Raw genomic sequence first — 18,938 nt, forward strand, 5'->3', positions numbered from 1 at the left:
AATAAGAAAGGCTAGGGGCGAAAAGGTAAATTTGCAATATGATTCGTGGAAATATGGTGGAAGGCGAAGGTCAAATTTGGAATTTGGAAAAATTAAAATTTGTCATGAAGTGCAAAACAAAAAAAAAAAAAAAAAAAAAAAGTGGGCTTGATCTTTTGGGCCAAGGTTGGCTGTCCCCCCTTCTTGATGGGCCAAGCCCATATGAGAATTAAATGAATGGGTTTAAAAGATGACTTAATGGTCATCTTATTCACATAATTCTCTATAAATTTCAAGACTTGAAGAACAAAAAAAAGAAGGAGAAAAAAATCTATAGGCCATTCGGCCATAGTAACTTCCACAACAACCTTGGAAAAAATTTCTTCAAAAATTATTTCCTACTAATTGAAGGGTCCTTAGCAAGGTAGGGTAGTCATTGGAGCAAGAAAAACACAAATTCTTGAAAGTTACAATCTTGGCCAAGAAGGAGGGTAAGAAGAAAAGATTTTGGAAGCCCAAGAGTTAAGTTGGATTGACCAAGGAAGCGTGCAAGGTATGTAAGGCTCGTCTCTTTTCTTCCAAAGGCATGATCCCCACGTCATAATGTCTTAAATGTTCTTATATCTTCTTCGCTTGCAAAAGCTAGAAGTCAATGACTCCAAGGTATAAGTCTTTTCCTAATAGTTCATAATTGTAATTTTTTTTTAAATGTCCCTATTTTCCAAAAACCAAGTTTTAAGAGATTGAAAGCTTTTATGACTAAAATGACGAATATGATTTTATTATGACAATGATGACGTCAAATATGAGAAAAAGTCTATGACAGATATGTTGACGACATGTTCCTACCATGAATATGACAATATGAAAATGTTAAGCTATTTCTTGATTTCTCAACTCAATTATGAATAATGACTATCTTAAAGGTTCCTAGCATATGAAACGATGCCTTATGATCCTGTTTTATGTTTTCTCATGATGACACTCCTCATTGATAGTCTCGCCTTATATTAATTGTCCCTTCAAGGTGAGACACGACGCCCATGGCAATTCCATAATATAATCGGAGGCTACCGACCTTATGTCACTCCGATACGGATATGACTTTCTTTGGGTTCTCATTCATGCTGTTTATATGTTATAAGTATAAGTATATGTATATGGGGAAGACTGGGAAAGGGATGGCGCTATAGACACATAGCCACCTGATCAGTTGGAGTATGATACATGATATCGTCCCGGACGTATATGGCTAAATGGATCGAAGCTGACGCCTCGGTAATATGATATGTTATATTTTCTATATATATGAAAAGAAATATTTTCCAAAAAAGTAAAGTATTATATGTACATATGGATCGAGCTGCACGTTCCGCAGCGCTAAGCATGCATGGTATCCGCCAAAGGGCACTTATATGTACAGGTTATTTTTCTACCTCATGACATACTCTATATTTCTTTTATGTCATTATCTCTGTTCTATATTTCCCGTATGTTATTATTCATTCCTTACATACTCGGTACATTACTCGTACTGACGTCCCTTCTTGTGGACGCTGCGTTTCATGCCACGCAGGTGAGCAGGCAGACAGGATCGGTTCGTAGGAGTTCTATCGGCGACACATTGGCAGCGCTCCAGTTGTTCCGGAGCCTCAGTTTCTTGGTACTATTTTTGTGTACATATTCTGGCACGGCAGCACCCGACCCTCCTTTATATCATATGTATTTTGTTTAGAGGCTCGTAGACAGATATGTACAGTCAGATGTTTCATAACTTGCTTATCTCCGTCGCTGTGTAATATGTTAGTAAAGTTTATTAATACGCGTTTATACTAATGTTATTAATGATGGAGTTAATTAAAGAAACGATAGTATGCATTTATACGGCCCACCTAGAAGTAAGAGTACGATACGAGATAAGGGGTGCTCGGTACAAGTATCGGGTACCCGTCGCGGCCCCTAGTTGGGTCGTGACAGAAGTGGTATCAGAGCAGTTCGTCCTAGGGTTTGTCTACGAGTCGTGTCCAGTAGAGTCCTGTTTATGGGTGTGTAGCGCGCCACACTTATAAATAGGAGGCTGCAGGGCATTTAGGAAATCTGACCTTCTTTGTATTCTAGATTGTGCGATAGAGCTATGTTACCAGGTTTCCATGTTCTTTTCCTAATCCTGTGTTATTGTTTCAGTAATGCTGGTAAAGAAGAAAACTACGGCGGCCCAGAAGGGCAAGACGGTGGCTGGAAGAAGAAGTGAACGGGAGCCACCGGCTGAAGTGGAAGAAGGTGAGTCTTACAACGAGGCTCCTCCCCAGATTTCTCCTGTATTTCATCCTTATTTGATGCTTTTAAATAAAATAAAACCTGTAATCATACAAAACTTATATCATAATGCAAATAACACATCGGCTGGTGGAGCCGCTTTCAAAACTGATGACTAAGACCCACGACTCTGTCTGCAAAGTCTCTAACATTCATCAGAAACCATAACACATACACTCTGACTCGGCAGTTCTCCAGGAGCAAATGGAGCTTGCCATCTTCGCTGGAACAACTTCTATAATGTCATCAAATCATCTGGGAGTACCTGCGCGGCATGAAACGCAGCCCCCGAAGAAAGGGGGTCAGTACGGGAAATGTACTGAGCATGTAAGGCAAGAAGTACAGTAAACAGAATCATAATCGGAATCGGGAGCACAGTAGTATAACGGACAGAACCATAACCTAACAGACTTTACAAAATAAGTACGTTATCCAGAGTACCCGAAATGCTTACTTTCCAGACACAAATCATGTATACCGATGTCATCTGTCAGAAGGAGTACAGAAACATATACAATGTCCAGAATACCAAAATCGTTACCTTTAGGACATAAATCATGCATATCATTATCACATACCGTACCCGGCACGTTATGGGACTCGGTGAATGAAATCATGCGTGCGACATCATATATCATACACATACCGTACCCGGCCCGTGAAGGGACTCGGTGGTGAAATCATGTCATTCCTGTGCTCAAATCATCATGCATGCATATACATATACATATATATATATATATATATATATATACACCGTACCCGACCCTCTAGTGAGGGACTCGGTGAATGGAGTCATACCGTACCCGGCCCGTTAAGAGACTCGGTAAAGTCATATCGTACCTGGCCCATTAAGGGACTCGGTGTCATAATCATATCATCATATGCATATACCGTACCCGGCCCTCTACTGAGGGACTCGGTGAACAATGCAGAGGATTACGCACGATAACATATCCTGGCCCAGGCTCAGTGAATAGACATATCAAGACTTGCACGAACAGAGGAGTGCGAAACCATATGCACACAAATCAAGGCTCAATAGATATACACATTTACCGACATTCGAAGACTCAATAGAATAATCGTACGTGCTGTCGTCTGACAACCAAAACATCAGAGTTTACGGAAGATATTCCTATCAGAATGTTCGTAGCAAATTATTCATAACAGATTACTCATATCATAATTCTTATATCAGATTACATACCCAGATCAGAATACTTTTATCAGAACACTTTTACCAGAATACTTACATCAGAATATTCATATCAGAATGCTTTTATCCAAATACTCATATCAGAATTTCTAGATACTTATATCAGAGAATGCATACGAATCATAACAAACTCGGAACAATAGCCAAAAGTTTCCCTTAATTATTGTACGGAAATGTGTCAAATAGAGCAATGCAAATAGGTCTCGGGAATTGTGGGCCCACCTCGGATCAAGTCGAGGTGGCGTACATAAATTATGAACATTTGGCCTTACGAAGTCATCTACGAAAGTTTCGGGGCAATCCAGTTCCGTTTGTGAAAGTTATGGATATTCTACGACGCAAGACCCTTTTAGAAGTAAAAGTGTTTAAACTATTATTTTTTTTTCCAACAAAACATAATTCAATTACATTGAATGATTAAGGGTCAAAACTAAGCTCGGGTTTTTAGGAGTAGAGTTTTCCCCCAAGACACGTATCATAGCCTATTACAACTAGGACATGCCAAAGAAAGAAAAGATAAGCCTTACATACCTTTTCCGCTTCTTACGCTACTCCAAATTCAAGTTCCGAATTCCCCAAAAATCTACAATTGGTCACAAATACCAAACATTGATTATAAGCCTTGAGGAATTTAATCTTAAATCAACACTTGTCTCAACTTCTCAAATAGTTTCGCTAATATTCTGCCGAAATTTCGGCAGCATCTCCCCTGTAAATATACCATCCCCGAGAATACAACTCGGCCAATTTAACAACAACAAACCCGAGAATGGAACTCGGCCAAACCAACAACAATACCAACAATTATTCTAACAACATCATAATATTCAAAATGGCCCAATCAACATACAATGTCACCCGCACCTTACAAACTTTAATGAAAACACTAGCAACACAATTTTCTCTTATAATAGATTCATAACCATATCAATAACCACACTTTAACAACATTATACTCATAAATAAAGAAACGACACTAACATCACATTAGCTTCCAAATCAGCCCATAACAATTCCAACATCAATTTAAGTTATCAAATTCTCATTTCCATCATAAAATACATAACCACATCAACTAACATACTATATGAAAATTGTTCCATCATCTCTACACATAACACACACACGGCCCCCATGTCCAACATCACAACTTCAACCAAAATCATCAAACTTTCATTTCCAATATAGAGTTTATAACAACCATAACTAGAATATTACATAAAATTGATTCATCTTGCCTATACCACATCTACATACACACGACCTTATACATATATACACAACCATCATGAAATCTTTCATATTTTCATGAATTCTACCCTTTTCTACATATTACAACATAAATGAACCCTTCATAACATATAAAAAGGGATTAAATCTTACCCTTTCTTCCTAACTTCTTCACTTGACCAAGGTGCGAAAACGACGAAACGAGCGACCTATCTCCCAAAACAATTACACCACGTTGTAGAGGACCCTTGAATTAGTAGGAATACATGAAGACACTAATTATTGGGACAAGATTTCATGGGGGCAAAATCACCCCACCTTGGCCGAATGGACTCTCTTCCATTTCCTCTCTTTTGTTTTGTTTTTCTTTCTCCAATTTCTTCAATTAAAATGATGACTTTTCTCATATATATATATATATATATATATATATATATATATATATATATATATATATATATATATATAATTCCCATAGTCATGTGAGGGGCACATGCCCTCTCTAGAAATTTCTTAAAATAAATGGCAAGATGACTTACTTGTCATCATTTTCATTCTTTTCTTTTTCTTTTCTTCTCCCTTTTTTTTGTCACATGGCAATATGGCTCTTTTGGAACTTTCATGAACCTTTTGTGAAATTCCTGTTTTGCCCCTCGACTTTTCTCAATATTACCATTTTGCCCCTAACCTTCCGCATTATTTCGACGGACCATTTTGCGAATTTCTCTTTTTGCCCTTAGCCTCTCACAATATTTCCATACTAATAATAGTCATAAATAATATTCATAACAACTTGTACATTAAAATAATTTTAGAAAATAGTCTTGCCGCTAATTTTTTCGCAAGTACCTCGAATTTTCCGAACGTACAAAATGCGGGCTATAACAATGCAGACTAGGGAGACAGGGCGGTGAGTGCAAGGGCCCGCGATTTTATCACCCTGAAACCTCCGGAGTTTTATGGATCGAAACCAGAGGAAGACCCCCAAAGTTTCATAGATGAGATGCTGAGGACCCTGAGGATAATACATGCTTCAGATATAGAGTCCATAGAGTTGGCTTCATACAGGTTGCGGGATGTAGCAGTTCAGTGGTATAATAACTGGATATCTTCGAGGGGAGCAAATGCACCTCCCCGGTTTGGCAGGAGTTCACTGAGGCATTTCTGCGACATTACATACCACCGGAGATTCGACGGGCTCGGGCCGATAAGATCTTGAATCTCAGGCAGGGAAATATGAGCGTTCGAGAATACAGTCTTCGTTTTAATTCTTTAGCCAGGTATGCCCCAGCCATGGTAGCTGATATGGGAGATCGTGTACATCGGTTTGTGAGTGGGTTGGGACCACATTTAATTAAGGAGTGTCTGACAGCTTCGCTCCAGGATGGAATGACTATTGCTCGTATTCAGGCCCATGCCCAAAACCTGGAGGAAAAGTATCAGTTACGGAGAGAGGAGCGCTATTCGGATAGGGGTTCCAGAAAAAGGGGCAGATCTTTCGAGACTAGAAGCGAGTATAGAGGGGGACAGGCACAGGAACAATCAGCGGCCAGTGTACCTCCTCGATTTGCGGGTAGGGGATTTGACCGTTCTACCTATTCAGGACCAGATCAGGGTACTAGAGCTTCAGGGTCCCAGTATAGAGCTGATTCTAGCAGGATGATGCCATCCCCGCCACGGTGTCCTCGGTGTGGTAGGCCACACTCTGGAGAGTGTCGCGCAGGTACAGGTGCTTGTTATACTTGTGGGTGGGTTGGCCATTTGATGCGTGATTGCCCACTGAGGAATGAGGGAGACCAAACCCAGCAATTGGTTCATCGTCGACCCTGCGCCCTCCTGGACAGACTTCCCAGGCTCCAGCGGGCCGTGGCCGAGGCAGAGGAGGAGGGGCACCCAGTTCAGCCGGTCCTCCGCACCGAATATATGCATTGACAGGACGGCAGGATCCTGAACCTTCCGCAGACGCGGCTACAGGTACATTATCCGCACCTTTCTATGATATGTATGTGTTAATTGATCCAGATTCCACTTTATCATGTACCGTTCCTTGTATTGCTGAACCTATAAGGAATTCGGAAATTTATGACGAAAAGTAGCCGTACACATAGGTAAAAAGTAATTATTAGGGATTGCGGAGGCTAAAATAGTAATTAAAAGGAAAAAAGTGCGTTACGAGGGCGTTTCGAAAATTGCCAAGACCCCAACATACCCCACATTATGTGATAAAGGTAATGCGGGGGAGTGGAGGCAAAAATACTAGCATTAAGACATTGAAATGCATTAAAGTTTCGAGGTTAAGCGTGCTAGAGTGAGAACAATTTTGGGATGGGTGACCCCCTGGGAAATATGCTGAAAAATTTCATAAATGTAGGAATAAAAGACGAATGTAAAATTAGGTTAACCTAAGAGAAATTAGAGTATGTGGGGCAGTTAGAAACCTTATAGAGGTCGCGTAGGCTAAGACGGACTAGACTGATGAAAAGGAAGAACGTGTAACACAACTCTGAAATCAAAATAAATTCGATTAGCGTTTGGAAAGGTTTGTGAGTAAAATGGCAGTGAGTATACATATATATATGCATGTAACATATCATTGTGACTGTAGAGTCCCAGAAATAATGTTGCGATATATAGAAAATATTAGTCGGACGGAATTTAAGAGACGTAGTGAAGGACATAAGTACAGATGTCACAGGGTAAGACCGATATGGAATCCACATTAGTTAAGGATAGAAAGTCCTAATACGGTGATATACGGGAACATATTTAGCGAGGGGATAGACGCGACAGACTCCGCAATAAAGGCACTACAATGGTAAGAAGATCGCGGAAGGCGATGGTTACTTAAAGGGCATAGTCATGTATGCACCCCCTTAATAAAGGGGGGGAGAACGTGCTAGACTTAAAATGAATTATGACGATTCAAGTTCCGAAAAAGGGGACTTATTAACTTAAGGCCAGAATTTAGAGTATGTTGGCATACCGTGAAGGTTACGAAAGGACGTAGAAATAAATTGGCAACGGGTGTAATATGAGACAGATATAGGGAGAAAATACGAAAGAAACCTGGAGGGGTCAGCAAATATAAAAACAATAACCGAGACAGTACCGTATGGGGCTAGGAATAGCAGGGAGTACAAGTCACAAATCGGTTGGTTCGGAGTTGACGGGACCAAGTTGATTGGCCCATGGCTTACGGGCAACCTGAACTTCAAAAAAACGGATTTGCTAAAGTGATCGTATGGGACAATTATAAATTGGACCTCCCCCAAAGTGTCATAATACGCTATGAGGCCAATTCAACATTCGAGGACGAATGTTCTAAAGGGGGGAGGATGTTATATCCCGCATTTTGTGCGTTTGGATAATTCAAGATAATCGCGGGAAGATAACAAGCAAGGCCTTATTTTTATTTTGTTTGGCATATGAGTTGCTTATGAAAAATTTAGAAGTGGAAATAATAAGAAAGGCTAGGGGCGAAAAGGTAAATTTGCAATATGATTCGTGGAAATATGGAGGAAGGCGAAGGGCAAATTTGGAATTTGGAAAAATTAAAATTTGTCATGAAGTGCAAAACAAAACACAAAAAAAAAAAAAAAAGTGGGCTTGATCTTTTGGGCCAAGGTTGGCCGTCCCCCCTTCTTGATGGGCCAAGCCCATATGAGAATTAAATGAATGGGTTTAAAAGATGACTTAATGGTCATCTTATTCACATAATTCTCTAGAAATTTCAAGACTTGAAGAACAAAAAAAAGAAGGAGACAAAAATTTGTAGGCCGTTCGGCCATAGTAATTTCAACAACAACCTTGGAAAAATTTTCTTCGAAAATTATTTCCTACTAATTGAAGGGTCCTTAGCAAGGTAGGGTAGTCATTGGAGTAAAAAAACACAAATTCTTGAAAGTTACAATCTTGGCCAAGAAGGAGGGTAAGAAGAAAAGATTTTTGAAGCCCAAGAGTTAAGTTGGATTGACCAAGGAAGCGTGCAAGGTCTGTAAGGCTCGTCTCTTTTCTTCCAAAGGCATGATCCCCACGTCATAATGTCTTAAATGTTCTTATATCTTCTTCGCTTACAAAAGCTAGAAGTCAATGACTCCAAGGTATAAGTCTTTTCCTAATAGTTCATAATTGTAATTTTTTTTTTAAATGTCCCTATTTTCCAAAAACCAAGTTTTAAGAGATTGAAAGATTTTATGACTAAAATGACGAATATGATTTTATAATGACAATGATGACGTCAAATATGAGAAAACGTCTATGACAGATATGTTGACGATATGTTCCTACCATGAATATGACAATATGAAAATGTTAAGCTATTTCTTGATTTCTCAACTCAATTATGAATAAAGACTATCTTAAAGGTTCCTAGCATATGAAACGATGCCTTATGATCCTGTTTTATGTTTTCTCATGATGACACTCCTCATTGATAGTCTCGCCTTATATTAATTGTCCCTTCAAGGTGAGACACGACGCCCATGGCTATTTCATAATATAATCGGAGGCTACCGACCTTATGTCACTCTGATACGCATATGACTTTCTTTGCGCTCTCATGCATGCTGTTAATATGTTATAAGTATATGTATATGTATATGGGAAGATTGGGAAAGGGAAGGCGCTATAGACGCATAGCAACCTGATCAGTTGGAGTATGATACATGATATCGTCCCCGACGCGGGGTATATGGCTAAATGGATCGGAGCCGACGCCTCGGCAATATGATATGTTCTATTTTCTGTATATATGAAAAGAAATGTTTTCCAAGAAAGTAAAGTATTATATGTACATATGGATCGGGCTGCACGTTCCGCAGCAATATGTTATAGTATATGCACATATGGATCGGGCTGCACCTTCCGCAGCGCTAAGCATGCATGGTATACGCCAAAGGGCACTTATATGTACAGGTTATTGTTCTACCTCATGACATGCTCTATATTTCTTTTATGTCATTATCTCTGTTCTATATTTCCCGTATGTTATTATTCATGCCATACATACTCGGTACATTACTCGTACTGACGTCCCTTCTTGTGGACGCTGCGTTTCATGCCACGCAGGTGAGCAGGCAGACAGGATCGGTTCCTAGGAGTTCTATCGGCGACACATTGGCAGCTCTCCAGTTGTTCCGGAGCCTCAGTTTCTTGGTACTATTTTTGTGTACATATTCGGGCACGGCAGCACCCGACACTCCTTGTTATCATATGTATTTTGTTTAGAGGCTCGTAGACAGATATGTACAGTCAGATGTTTCATAACTTGCTTATCTCCGTCGCTGTGTAATATGTTATTAAAGTTTATTAATACGCGTTTATACTGATATTATTAATGATGGAGTTAATTAAAGAAACTATAGTATGAATTTATACCGCCCACCTAGTAGTAAGAGTACGATACGAGATAAGGGGTGCTCGGTACAAGTATCGGGTACCCGTCGCGGCCCCTAGTTTGGTCGTGACATATGATCCAGCAAGCAGTTGATAAGGTAAAACTCATTCGGGAACGGTTATTAGCAGCCTAGAGTCGACAGAAATCATATGCAGACAATCGACGTTGACACTTGGAATTCCAGATTGGTGATTGGGTATTTCTGAAGGTATCACCTATGAAGTGTGTTATGAGATTCGGCAGAAAAGGAAAGCTCAGTCTGAGATATATTGGGCCTTATCAGATTGTTTGAAAGATAGGCATGGTCGCCTACGAGTTAGACTTACCATCCGATTTGGAAGCAGTACATCGGGTATTTCATGTATCAATGCTCCGCAAATGTATCGGTGACCCTTCCAGAGTATTTCCCATGGAAGATATTCAGGTGACAGAGGAGCTGTCCTACGAAGAGCAGCCGGTAGCCATCCTGGATCGTCAGGTGAGGAGACTGCGTAATAAAGATGTGGCTTCCGTTAAGGTACTGTGGCACAACAATAACAGGGAGGAGATGACTCGGGAAGCTGAAGTGGAGATGAAGAAGAAGTATCCTCACTTATTTCGTATGCCTACATGTAATTTAAACTCCTTAATTGATTATATTGATTGATGAATGAATTATATGTGATGACTATAAAAGCAAACTTCCCCGAAATACTTGTAAGACCCTATAAGACTAATTTAACATTCGAGGACGAATGTTCTAAAGGGGAGGAGGATGTTATAACCTGTATTTTACACATTCGGATATTTTGAGGTAATTGCGACAAGTTAAGGACAAGGCTATATTTTGATCTTGTTTAATACATAAGTTGTTCATGAAAATATTGATGTGCAAAAATTGAGGAGGGCTAAGGGAAAATTTGGAAATTAGGAAAATAGTTTTTCATGAATTACAAAAATTGGTCATGAAATAAAATGGGCTTGAAACAAAAAAAAAGTTGGGCTTGAATAAATGGCCAAGGTGGCCGGCCAAGGTAATGGGCCAAGGCCGATGTGGGAGTTCAATATATGTAACTAAAAGATGACAAATTCATCTTTAACTTAAGAACAATCAAGAAACTTGGAGAGAAAACAAAAGACCACCCCATTCGGCCAAGGGAGCCAAAAATTGAAGACCAAAAATCTTGACCAAAAAAATTATTTCTTCTAGTATTCCTACTAATTTGAAGGTCCTCTTTAACGTGGTATAATTGTTGGAGCAAGAAAACTACTCTTTGTTGCAAATTCACAACCCTAGCCAAGTGAGAAGTTAAGGGAAAAAGGTAAGATTTAATCTTCTTTTATATGTTATGGAAGGTTTGTGTATGTTGTAGTATGTAGGAGTGAATGAAAATCATGAAAATAATGTGTGTTGTGTGTTGCCGTGTAGGTGTGTGTGAAGTGTTGTGGCCGTGTGGGTGTTATGTGGTGGAGGAGAGATGAATTAATTTTACTTAGTATGTTAGTTGTGTTGTTGTGGATTCTATGATGCAAATGAAGGTTTAATGATTCAAGTTGAAGTTGAAATTCGTTGTGGGCTGTTTTAGAAGTCAACGTGATTTGAATGTAGATTCTTGTACTTATAGAAAATAATGTTGCTAGGATGTGAATTTTTGATGTAGTTCATGAATTTGAAAGAAGGAAATGTGTTGTTGTTGTTCTTGTTGTGTTTGTATGGTTTCGGGTGCAAAGGAGTTTGGTTGGATTATTTTGAATATTGTGCGGATTGTTTGAAATGTTCTTGAATCTTATTTGAATGACTTTGGATTAGTGTTTGAGTATATGAGCATTGGCGTTGGTTTGATTGTATGTAGTTGAAGTGAATGTAAAAGGAATGTCGTCGAATTATGTTAAAGCGGGTTACTAATGTTAGAATATGTTTCAAATTGATTGTTGGTATTGTTGAAATAATTGTTGGTATGGTTGTTCATAAATTTGGCCGAGTTGAATTCTCGGGGTTGTTGTATTTACAGGGGAGATGCTGCCGAAATTTCTGTAGACAAGTGCTAGTTAGGATTGAATTTCTAAGTACTTGTAGCTAACGTTTGGTATTTAATGACGTTATTGTAGATCTTGGGGAGCCCGAGACTTGAGTCGGGATTAGTTTAGGAAGCGAGCGAGGTATGTAAAGCCTAACCTTTCTTTCTTTTGGCATGTCTTAGTTGTAAGTAAGGTATGATATGAGCCTCGGGGTAACTCCATTCATAAGATCCGAGCATGCCGACGATTTTATTCGTTTCTTGATATTAGTATTCCTATTGAAATCGAACTATGGTCTTTGTGTCTTTTTGTATGATTGGATAAAAGATATGTGTAAAGAAATTTTGTTCCAAAAATCCTTATGTCGAATAACGTCTCTAACTTTCATAGACGAGCTCGGATCGCTCCGATACGTTCTTGGGAAGTTCTAAAGCGTATAAGGTTTGTAACTTTCGTATGCGGTTTCCGATTGCATGGAATCCTGGAGTTAAACTTCAAACGCTCATAACTTTCTTATACTAAATCGGATTGACCTGAAACTTGTTTCTGAGCCTCCAGGTGTCGGTAAGTATACTTGTCTATTGAGTCTAAAAATTGATTTATGTGCATATAGTCTCTCACTACTCTGCTCGTGCACACTACTATTATATCGTTCGCCGAGTCCCGGACCGGTTTTGTTGTCGTGCGCTCTATGTTATATTAGGCAGTATGATGTGTTACGGTTCCTCGGGTCCCCTGCTATAGGACCGGGTACCGCTTGTATACGGCGTTATGATGTGTTATGGCGTATGATGTGCTATGATGTGTTTCGGGGACGTACGGAGATTTGAAACCTTCTGGAGTATGATGTGTTGTGGCGCCAGCGTCAGAGTGGAGACCACGTTCCGGAGCCCTATGCATAACTTTTATATATGCATCATTTGTGTTTTAAAACGAGCTTCTTGATATATTGATTTTTATACTCATTTTCCATACATTCGTATTTCCGTTATGATCTTGGTTATTGTATTTCATGCTTTACATCCTCGGTAAATATTTCGTACTGACCCCCTTTCTTCGGGGGCTGCGTTTCATGCCCGCAGGTACAGACGCTCAGTGTGGTAATCCGCCAGCCTAGGATACCTATTCTGCTACTTTGGAGTGCTCCTTTGATCCAGAGCTCATACTTTTGGTACAGATCCTTTTGTTGCACATATTTATGTATATATATGTTTATTTGGGGTACGGCAGGGCCCTGTCCCGTCATATGTTTCTATTGTTATTCGTAGAGGCCTGTAGACATATATGTGGGTCATAGGTCGTTATTGTTCGGTTATGTCTGTGATTTGCGCCTTAAGCGGTCCCGTTTGTTGTGATGGCCGAAACGACCCATATGTATGTATATGGATGTATATATATATCTGGGCGATATGTTTTCCGATAGCTTCGCTGGCTTCTATATGATATATTTGTTATATGTGACCGCTTAAGACGACTTTTGTTCTCAGTATCTATCTAAAGTTATGTATGTTAAATACGGATAAGCCACTGATATGTCGATTTGGTAAGTGAGTGTGTATGGGTGTCCAACTCGGGCACTAGTCACGGCCCACGGGGTTGGGTCGTGACACATATCATATTCGTATTCACATCATATACATAATCATATCATATACATAATCATATCATATACATAGCATTTACATAACATACCCGACCACGTAAGATCAGTGTTTCATACATACTTGGCCAACCAAGGCTCAAGGTTACTCATACCTAACCCTACCATGGCTTCAGAGTTACATCTACCTGGCCCTACCAAGGCGTCAGGGTTATCCGTACCATCGACAGAGGTGTGCGCGCACTTCGTAGTCGTATACATACTTATTTACGTATCATACCCGGCCTCATAAGCTTGGGGTTCCATAATAGTCATACGTAGATACATACACATACTAGCTCATAAGCATCATTACTATTAACATCATTATTACTACTATCGTCCACCACCACATTTACCTTAATAGGCCTACTCGTCATACGAGGAACTTTGTACAATCGTAGCATATCGTGAATCATAAGCTTAGTAGCTTTGAAGATAGAAGCATTTGGAGAACCTCATAAGCTCGTAGAAGATTTAGATGATTGGCCAAAGAACCATGCCTTATGAAAGAAGGGTTAGCCTTACATACCTTTTTCGTTCAACTATTTCACAGTTGCCCGTCCTCCTCTGAAGCTCACGTGTCTACCTTCATTAAGGGCATGCTACCGTTAGAATCGAGAACTAGCATATATGACCAAAGCTAAAGAAAATCGGACGACATCTCCTTTATTTATACAAATTTCCCCCATATCGTAAATCAACTCCCAAACGTCAACAATACATTCACAATATTATAATCATAGTCGTTATCCACCCACATTATCCATATTCCTAGACTTACTTTCAATTACCCATATCCGTGGCCATATCATATAACCACGTTCATTCACATACATTGCCTATCCCATGTCCTCAATGTCATTTATAACACATTCATGTCACAACACAACAACAATCATGATTCAATCCAAACTATTTCTCAAAATGGCACTATTCAACATTTATGACCCATTTTACCATATTCTTCTACAATCCAAGTATTTCAACTCTTAAATATCTTAAACAACATAAAAATATCATGAATCTTACCTTAGATGCTGTAAGAACGAGCTTTAGTTGATAATACTCCACTTTTAGCAAAACTCGAGTTTATCTCCATTTGGATTTCTAGACCTTGAATGATCTTTGATGGTTTTCTTACTCTTGATTCACTTGTTTAATGTTGTTGATCACCAAATACCCTTGAATTCTTGTGGAATATAAGTATAGAGATGTTTTAGAGAGAAGGGGTGTCAAGGGAAATGAAATGAAATATAACTTGGCCCTTTCATTTAATGAGCCAAAATCTATCCCGACCAAATATACGGACCAACATACGGTCCGTATAAATTTTACGGGCCGTATGTTTGGTCGTACATTTGGTCCAGAGACTTGAGCCATTTTTGGGCTGATTATACGGTCCCAAACATACGGACCGTATAATTTATACGGCCATTATGTTTGGCCGTATAATCCCCAGTTATCGCGAAATTCGTTTCGTCGATTCGTTTGATCTCCAATCTTTGTGGAACCTTCTTAACACTTGTTCAACACTTCAATACCAATCTAATGGATGTTATCACACTTCTCCAAAACATCATTAAGTGCTCATTAAATCGTTACTCGTATTTCCTTTCTGATACTTATCAAATACTTTGCCTTCTCTTGGCAATCCTCTCCCCCCATATCTAACATCTTTAAAATCTTATCTAGAGTCGTCGAATGTCATCGCTTACTCATGAATATATCGTATACTCGTACTCCTTACTAGTTCGTTCACTTGCGTACCAACGGATGATTTTCCGAGGTGTAACATTCTCCCCCCTTAAGAACATTCGTCCTCGAATGTTAAAGCCTTCGGGAGTTCTATAAAAATTTCGCCTGAGTTTCCCCTATAATATGGAACTACCATCCTGTCACAACAACCCATAATATCGGTGCCTCACAGGGCCACAACACAATAGCATAAAAATTTTGCCACACACGACCCAAAAAGCATAAAAGGAAAACATACATACCTTATGATCTTGACGTCTCATCTTGGATTCCTTCCATGGGCTGATATAAATGCGGGTATCTGGATCGCATACTTTCTTCCGCTTCCCATGTCATTTCCTCTCGTTTACTGCTTCTCCATAGAACCTTAACCGAGGCCACTTCTTTGTTTCTAAGCCTTCGTACTTGCCTGTCAAGTATGTCAATGGGTACCTCCTCATAAGTCAATTTCTCTGTGTCACACCCCCAATCCCGATAGGGCGTGACAGACACCCGACCCTTACTTAGAGTCGAGTGAACCCGCTGGATCTCATTGTACTCATAATCCTTAAGTCATGAACTAAAATGCATAGGGAAAACTTTTAACAAAAAACATTCTTTTTTTATCTTTCTCGAATCAAATAAAATTTATAATCATATAAATCTGTAAAGTGATGCATAATGAATACATCGGCTTATATAGCCGCATACAAGACTGGCAGACTAAATACGTGACTCTGTCTGCAAAGTCTCTAACATAAATCATTATACCATGACATGGATACTCTGACTCGGCAACACTCCAGAAAGAAATGGAGCTCGCCAATCCCGCTGGAACATTTTCTAGCAATGTCTTCTACTAATCTGTATGTACTTGCGCGGCATGAAAAGCAGCGCCCACAAGAAAGGGCGTCAGTACGAATAATGTACCGAGTATGTAAGGAATGAGTAACAACATAATATAGATATGAAAAATAACAAGGATTAAGAGAGATAACCTATACATCTGGATGCCTCATAGGGCGGATTTCATGCATGCTTGGCCTTAAAAAAAAACATTTTTATACATATACATAGTAACATGCCCGGCCATTAAGGCGCGGTGTGATATATAAATAGTAACATGCCCGGACATTAAGGCTCGGTGTTATCATCATTAGCCTGCGTCCAGGCCTCCCGCGTCCGGGGCAATATCATAACATGCCTACTGCAGTGGTGTGCACATCTACGTGCCTGCCCGGCCGACTATAGCGCGGCGCGGTGTGAGAAAATACATACATACATATATATATATAAAGCATGCATAAGAGCCCAATCAAAAGCCACAACTGTATCGGAGTGACGTAAGGTCGGTAGCCTCTGATTATATTATGGAATACTCATCGTCGCTTTGTCTCACCTTGAAGGAACAATTATTTTAAGGTGAGACTATCGATGAAGAATAGAATTAAGAGAAAACATAGAATAGGATCGTAAATCTCATAAGGCATCAATTCATATACTTTGGAAGATGTAGAAATAAAGTCACCATCCATGAAGAGATTGAGAAATCAATAAATAGCTCGACATTCTCATACCGTCATTGAAATCATAAACTTGAAACCTTTAAACATAAGATCGTTCTCATCATAGTCGTCAAATAATATACTCACTTGTGTCATCATCGTTGTCATGAAAAATATATCCATCGTCTTTATCATAAGAGCTCACATAATCACAAACTTTGGTTTGGAAAATACGAATATTTTGGAAAACACTTATGGAATATCAAGAAGGAAATTATGTCTTGGAATCTTAGACTTTTTAACTTTTGATAACAAGGAAAATATGGAAACATTTATGAAATTATAACCTAGGGATCATGCCTTTGAAAGTAAGGGACGAGCCTTAACATACCTGAAAGAAAATTCTCGACTTCTAACTTACTTTCCGTCTTGCACCTCTCTTAAGAATTATTCGTAGCCTCGTAATCTACATATATAACCATTCATAATATCATTAGAATCATCATCATATGCTCGTCTCGAAACTTTAATTAAAATCCTTTTAGATTCTGTCGAAATTCGGGCAGCATCTCCCCTGTTTATATGCCCAACCCGAATTCTCAATTCAACAACCAACACAACAATAACAATACCAGCATCAATACAATCATTTCCATACCAATATACTTCCTAAAACATCCCACACGATGTTTCCTAAATTTCTTAACTAACCCACTTGTAATACGACTATTCAATAATCTTTACTTTCGTAAGGAAGTTGAAATTAATACTAAGAACATCAATAACAACATCCCCAACATCCTACAAGATAAATATAGGTATTTCCATCCAAATTTCTCTTCAACCCTCAATCCATGGATCAAAAACATCAACACTACAACTAAAACTTTTATTTCTTGCAAATATTCCTTAATCCATGTTGATAAAGAAAGAAATTTAATGATTCATACCTTGTATTTACCAAAGTAACAAGATCTTCAATTTTCACTTGCTCCCAAGCTATTCCAACTCCAAAATGAAATCATAATCGCGTCTACGCGTTGCCCGGACTTCGATTTTGTACCGGGGACTAAGCTTCCCCTTTTTGCCAAATCTCATTACACCTTTCATAGGCGACACTTTCAAGAATACCCAATCTTTCACTTTGAACTCCAAGTCTCTTCGACGATTATCCGCATAGGACTTTTGACAACTTTGGGCTGCTAACAACCGATCTTGTATGAGCTTAACTTTCTCTATAGCTTGCTGGATAAAATCTGGCCCTATCAATTTAGTCTCTTCTGTTTCAAATCGCCCAATTGGGGATCTACACTGTTATATCCCGTATTTTTATACATTGGGATATTTTAAGATAAACGCGACAAGTTAAAGACAAGACTATTTTAGGGTACGAGGTAGAGACTTTTAACTCCCGATTTTGTTTCAACGCACAAGTTTCCTATAAATTTTATTTGGTGTGGAAATATTAATGGAAATTTGGGATTAATTTACCATGACTAGATTATTAAATGAGATTAAAAGTTTAATTAGTCATGAATTAAGTGCTAATGGCCGTGGACCCCACTCATGGCATGGCCAAATTTGATTGTCCCATGCCATAAGTGGGACATGTGTCACTCTATAAGGCAGCATATATAAGTATAATGGACGACTAATTACATAGTCATAATCCATTTCATCTTCTCCAAAACAACAAACCATAGAGATAGAGAGGGAAGTGCTCATGGCTATGGTGGAAAAGAATAAGGTTCAACAAGCTTGATTCAAATTAATTTTCCATGGTGTTTTAAATCAATTGAAGGTCTATGTTAATGTGAATTGGTCCTCGAGGGTAGCAAGGGTGGTTGTTAATTGAAGCCATTAAATTCAGCAAATTGGAGCGAAGTTGAAAAGCCAAGTATTCAAGGTAAGATTTAACTT

Source organism: Lycium barbarum, chromosome 9, assembly GCF_019175385.1.
Source record: "Lycium barbarum isolate Lr01 chromosome 9, ASM1917538v2, whole genome shotgun sequence".
Taxonomy (NCBI): domain Eukaryota; kingdom Viridiplantae; phylum Streptophyta; class Magnoliopsida; order Solanales; family Solanaceae; genus Lycium; species Lycium barbarum.